The following is a 7,102-nucleotide window of genomic DNA, read 5'->3' on the forward strand; positions in this document are numbered from 1 at the left end:
TCTAATTTGTACCATTTTTAATTTAATTATTTTTCTATGTTTCTCCTTTTAAATCAAAAAAAAGTTTTATTTTTCAAGATTATATAAAAATTATGTTACGCTGAAAGTTTAACATTCATGCAAGCAAGGAAAATATTAGAATTGTACATATAAAAATTATGTGAAACCTGTAATTAAAAAAAATATTAGAAATATTTTTTGCAATTATAAGTTTTTTTATGTGAAAATATTAAATAAACAATGCTTAAATCAATAATAATATTAGTAGTTCGAGAAATTAATTTTTCTTTGAGTTATATCGAATTCATTAATATGGATTTTTTTTTTTTTTCATAATGTTCCTGTAAAAATTAGATTTTTATATATTTTTTTTAATTGTTACAATTTACAATGCTTTATTTTCATAAAAAAGCAAAAATAAATTCATGCATTTTTTTTACTACTGAAAACCGTAACTTTAGTAATGTAAGATATTTTATCTTACTTGTTTTTGCGACATAAGAGGGGCAAAAAAATTATAACAATTACAACAAAGCATACATCTAAAATTTGATTAAATTTTATTCGTTCTTTGTTGCAAAAAGGAAATTTCCGCTTTGCCTCCGAATAGAGCTGGTAAAAACCTCGAAAGGTAATAGTTCTTTTATCTTAATCAGGAACTGGTATTTGAGTGCAGCACTGTTCAAAGATTGGATTAATTACAGCCATTTGAAGGTGGTTGGTATGATGCCTTCTGATGAAAAGATTCAATTCTTGACTTGAGTCGACATTACAGAAGTTCATAATTAATGTTCATTTGAAAGAAAAGTCATGAATGACAGGTCGATAATTCTGACTTTAATAATGTCCCTGGGAGACATATGTAATAATAGCTTAACCTAATCATGTAGGCTTAGAAATAAAGAAATAAAGGAGACGAAGGGTAGAGGCGCCCAAATGGCTCATATATATAGAGAGTTGGGTTCCAAGTTGCTTCTTCTTCGGCTACATGTCCGGAACTGCCTGAAAGGAAAAGGCAATCAAAAAAGTCTGCCAAGCTCATCGCTGGCGGTTAAAAACATTGATTAATTTGATTGGTATAAACAAAGACAGTGGGTGGTCAAATCAGCCAATGAGGGCCTTGCTTATAATTGTAGAATTTCTCACAGTAAAGGTATTTTTGTTTAAACAAAATAATACATTTACACTAAGATTTAAGTAAAACTAATGCATTTATTATATTCCGTGATCATTATTTGATAAATACTGAAAATTTCATTAGAATTGGTTAATTTTCTGACTTTTGGTGAATTTTTAAGTAAAGGGAGGGGTCAAAATGTTTATACATTTTGAGCATGGACATTCATTTTGCATATACCTAAAACTACTTGATCTATTTATGTAATTTTTGGAATATGAGATTTCCGTTCTGTGATGGACACATACAGCATAAGGATTTTTCTGCAGGTTTGTATTTTATTAATTAAGTTGAACTCTGAACTCGTGGCGATTTTTCTGTAATTTTATGTGGTTAAATACAATGACTCCACAACTCAATCTTCACTCTTCAATCCTGCAGTCCAATGCACTTCTGACAGCAATTGCTTCTGCCAAACAAAAAAGATACCCTCTCTCCCAAATACAGGCTTTTTATAGGACAAAACCGTCCAAAGTTATTCGCATACTCTTCCCATGATCTCTAGTCTATAAATAGACGCAGTGGCCATTCTCTTCTTCTTTCACTCTCTGAAGTGGGCGTTACCAGTGGTAAAAGGTTTGCACGATTTTTTTTTTTTTTTTTTTTTTTTTTTTACTACACGCCCCCATGATCATTAAAGATCATTCACATCTCATAATCCCGTGTCCAGATCGGCGCATTGAGTTCTCTTTGCGGTCTCTGCATCGGCACCGGTTCATCTTCATCACTCCCTGGCTCAGTACCACCATCCTCATCATCTAAATGGACCACACGCCTTAAATCTAAAACATGTCGTGGCATTCCATTGACACTTAAGTTGTTTGGGGATTGCACTCCTGTTATCACTCCTCTTCCCCACTGCGTTGTGCATCGGGCATTAGGCGGTTTCACCCAAACTTCTCCTATTTGGATTCTGGCTGGTCCTTGATCATTAATTTCCGGTGACATGTCTCTAGGATGTCTCCATGCGTAATTAAAGATTGCTCTATGTGGCACTGTGTCATCTCTTTGCCCGACCTTAGGGGACATGTTGTACCAAAATGTGGCCTCTTCAGGCGATATTCTTCCTTTCTCAGCTATTGCTTTCACGGTCCGATGATGTCGCTCCACAATGCCATTTCCTCCAGGTCTGTAGGCTGCCCTGTAATAACTTTTAATCTTCCATTTTTTTAGCATCGTCTGAAAGATTTCTGAGTGAAAAACAGTGACGTTGTCCATTATCACCTCCCTTACTAGACCTCGTTCAAGCATCACCTTTTTTAATTCAGTTGCAACTGCAGATGCGGCTTCCACTCGCAGTTCCTTCCATATCGCCAGTCTACTTGGCCCACAATCAATTATTGATAAGTACGCTCCCCCTCGGTAGTGTGCTATGTCAATAGCTAGTATCGTCCAGTTCGTTAAAACTCCAATTTCCCCAGGATTATGTATATTTGGGGCAGGATCGATCGATTGACACTGAACACAGTTCTTTATTATCATCTGAATTTCTTCCCGTTTTACATTCGGATCCAGTTGCCTCACCAAATATAATGTTCTCTCCACTCCCATGTGATGCATGTCATGCAACTCTTTAATTTCTCCAATTCCAAGACAGCATATTAGCGCCTCCTCTTTCTCAATTAACCACTGTTTTTTTTATCCGTGTTAGCGCATCTGCCTTGTTTCTTTCAGAAGGCACAAACACTGCTTTTATCTGCAGTTTCAATTCAGACATCAACTCTCTAAGCATCCCTAATCTCCGCTTTATTATCACTTCTCCAGCACCCTTTGTTCGTATTCTGCCACTCTCCTCCACAGTAGAGTTCACCCAACTGAGTACAGTGGCTGAATCAGTTCTTATTTCAATATTTGTCAGTCTCCATTTGATAGCCAAATTGACACCCTTTAGAACAGCATCTAATTCAGCTATGTTAATGTGATTAAAGTCATCACTTTTCCTCAGCCAAGTTGCATCTTCCGCCACCACACCGCCAATCTCGACAACCACGCCAGTTGTAACATTGCTTGCATCACATCACACGACTCCTGTGCTCACTTTAGGTATGTGCCAAGCGCCATTAACAGGGTCTTCTTTTTTCACCTCAGCTAGAACCTCCTGCATCACTTTCATGGTTCTGCAATCAACTTTTTCTTCCCAATCCACTCCATTTGCTCTTTTCACATAACTGCATGCCAATCGCAGCCATCCAGCAATTGGATAGTGCCCCAATAATTTACCACAGATCAAAAATAGCTCCCGCCTACTAATTTCTCCTCCCATCTCTGGGATCTCGTTGCCTCTCCTGAACATTAGTGCACCCATCTTATTTTTCATAAGCTTAAGGCCCAGTGCCGCTCCTCCGTCCAGGGATTCCGGAGATTTTGCTGCTAACCCAAACCCCTTCAAATGTTCCACAACTTCCTGTGTCGATATTTTCGTTACGTCTACCATTATATCATCAATGTATGAATCAGTGGCCTCTTTCGTCCTACTTCCTTTCTTTAATACTGTTTTTAAAATGGCTGCCATAATCTTTGGTGCGACATTAAGTCCGAATCCTAATCGTGTTAGGCAATAGGTTTTTCCTTTATAACAGACCAGCTGGTACTGCCATAGTTCCTTTGCCACATGTAGTTGCAGGTAGGCAGACTTAAGGTCCACTATTGCGGTCCCTCCTACCAACTGTCTCCACTTTCTTATCTTTTCATCACATACATCTATTATGTCGCTCCCTGTATGACACGCCATAAAACGGTTCAACTCATGAAAGTCGAACACTGGCCTAACTTTCCCTTTTGTGGCCTGAAATACTGCCATCAATGGCAACACGCCTTTTCTTTCTCCTTTCCATGGTAACAGAATACCATCCGATATCCATCTTTCCACCTCTTTCTCGAATTCTAATTTCTTATCGCCTTCCAGAGAGTTTTTATAATATTGGACTTTGTTCTGCAATACTGGAGGCTCTCCCTTCCATGTCCATCTTACTGTCCATTTATCTCCATCGAAGTTTGCTTCAAAGTCTTTATCCTCGATTTTGCAAACATTCAGCTGATGGGCAGCCACGGCACATTGTATATCTCCAAACTTCACTTTGGCTTTCTTTATAGTTACACCTCCCAGCTCATTAATCACGTCCATTCCAATTATGACGTCGATCCCATCAACGATGTGATTCATCAAGATTGCCCTCACCTTTACGTGCATTCCACAGACTTTTATCTCCACTTGTCTGGCTCCTTTACATTCTATATTCCTCCCATCAACTGCTTTCACTGTACCGCTCCTTCCATATCCTTCAAAAGTTTGGAATTGATTAAAGTAGTGGTGCACCCAGTATCGACAAGTGCAGTCATTACAGAATCATTCACCTCTACTTCTATTATAGGAAGAGGCCAGTATCGCGCCTTCATTTCATTGCTAGGGTAGCTTGTGGCGCAGAAGCTCCCCCTTGCCCGTTTCCCTGAATCTGAGGACAATATCTCGCAATGTGGCCAAATTTTCCACAATTGTAGCATGTTGCCCTGGCCCTAGGGATCTCTGTGCAATCTTTTTTTAGGTGCGGTCCTTGACATCTAAAACACTGAAGGCTTGATTCTTTCTTTCCCTTAGTCTCATTAGTTTGCTGACATCCATTCTCTCTATGTTCGGTAGCTGCTGTAATGCCACAGATACATCGTCTGGGAATCCAGTTATGAATGCCAGTTTGGCTGTATGTTCCAGCCCTCTTCCCAGATATCCCGCCAGTCCAGCCAATCTTTTGATTTTATTAGCATAAACATCCACCGATTCTCCTGTCCACTTGAATCGTTGCAGTTTTTCGTATGCCTCAAAAGGCCCCTCAGTGAAGGCGGTCACGAGTCTCATCTCTATCAGTTCTGCATCTTCTTGTTCTGCATTATTCATCTCAAGATAGAGAGCGAGTGCATCTCCCTGCAAAAAAAGTGGAATAAAACTGGCAAGGTCTGGCACATGTTGAAGCTTAGCCACCAGTTTTACTTTCTTTATCCATCCGACTACATCACCTTCTCCACTAAAAGGTAGTATCACATCTTTTCCCAATCTCAACATCCCAGATTCCATGATCTGTTCTTAGCCGGAATAGCTTGTGGTTAAATACAATGACTCCACAACTCAATCTTCACTCTTCAATCCTGCAGTCCAATGCACTTCTGACAGCAATTGCTTCTGCCAAACAAAAAAGATACCCTCTCTCCCAAATACAGGCTTTTTATAGGACAAAACCGTCCAAAGTTATTTGCATACTCTTCCCATGATCTCTAGTCTATAAATAGACGCAGTGGCCATTCTCTTCTTCTTCTTTCACTCTCTGATGGATCTCAAGCTTGCTAGTTTAAATGTCCGAGGGCTAAGGGCCGACTCGCGCAAATGGCGCTTGAGTTTGGACCTGCAGCACCTCGGAGTGGATATCTGTTGTGTGCAGGAAACCCACCTTATTCCTGGTGACCATTTGGGTGCACTGTCTAAGACCTTTGAGGCTTACTCAGCGCACTATAATTCTCGCTCGAGAGGGGTTTCCTGGCTAGTTAAAAGGTCTCTAGATGCGTCGTGTGACCCGTGTTACTTGGATCCGGAGGGAAGACTATGTGTTTTGGATGTTACCATAAAGGGTAGGGCATTACGTCTTATTGGGGTTTATGCGCCCAATAGCCATTCTGAGCTGGCTAGTTTTTTTCGGCGGATCGAGCAGTTCATAGATGTTTCCAGAACGGTTATCTTAGTGGGAGACTGGAACGCCGTCCTGGATCCCGAGATAGATCGATTTGGGTTAACATCTAGGGGAACTAACAGAGATCGGGATGCTGTTGTATTTCATGAATTTGTGGATAAGTTTGATCTTATCGACAAATTCCGAAATGAAAAGCCCCGTGACTTAGTGTGGACTTGGACAGGTAGAGGCGGCTCCGATTCGATACAGCTCTCGAGCTATATCGACCGGTTCTTAGGCGAGTCGACGTAGGAGTATTGGATTGTCCAAGTTTCCACAATATAGTTTACTCGGATCACAGACTTGTTCGTGTACGGATAAACTTAGATAGACCTAAGCCTAGATTAGCCGGTTACTGGAAGCTCAACACGTCATTGTTCGATGTAAAGGGCTTCCGTGACGGGCTATTACTAACCCTACAGCGGGAATTGACGGGGGCAATTATTGGGAATAAGTGGTGGGTAAAAGTTAAGGAAGCCATTAGGTCCTTTGCTGCTGACTTTAGCAAAAGACTCAATCTAGATTCTAGGGCAGCTAAAGTGACACTAGAGTCTAGACTAGATCGGGCGGTGGAGGAGGGGGATAGTGCTAGCGTTAATATAATTAGGGCTCGGCTTGCCTCCCTTGCTGAAAAGGAGCACCAAGCCTTAGCGATTAGGGCTAGGTTAAAAAGAATGCCCCAGGAAGCAACAAACATGGCCGCTGAACTGCGTGCAGAGGAGCTTAGGAAAGCGGCTAATAGGCACATCGCTCGTGTCACATTGCCGGACGGGCGTACCGTGACCACAAACCAGGGTGTGCTGGAGGCGTTTAGATCCCATTTCCAGGAGCTTTTTTCCATGGAACCCGGTCTGTCATTAGAACAGTTCGACACCTATTTGGCTGACTTTTCTCGTCTTTCGATGACCGAAGCGGCTAGGTGCGAAGGTGGCATAACGGAGGATGAAGTCATTGAAGCCTTAAAGCGGGTCGGCCTTAATAAGTCACCGGGGATCGATGGTCTTCCCTACGAAGTGTATTTGAGGTTGTCGCACATCTTTGTCCCTCTACTGACGGCTTTGTTTAACTCATGGTTTAGGAACGGCTCAATCCCCAAGTACTTTACCATGGGTGTGATAAAGCTTGTCCGTAAAAGCAAAGATGGTGGGGATGGGTTAGGTAATTTCAGGCCCTTAACGATGCTTAACGCTGAGTTAAAGATTTTGGCCAAGAT

Source organism: Euprymna scolopes, chromosome 10 (genome assembly GCF_053919585.1).
Source record: "Euprymna scolopes isolate OS-2025 chromosome 10, ASM5391958v1, whole genome shotgun sequence".
NCBI classification, from domain to species: Eukaryota; Metazoa; Mollusca; class Cephalopoda; order Sepiida; family Sepiolidae; genus Euprymna; species Euprymna scolopes.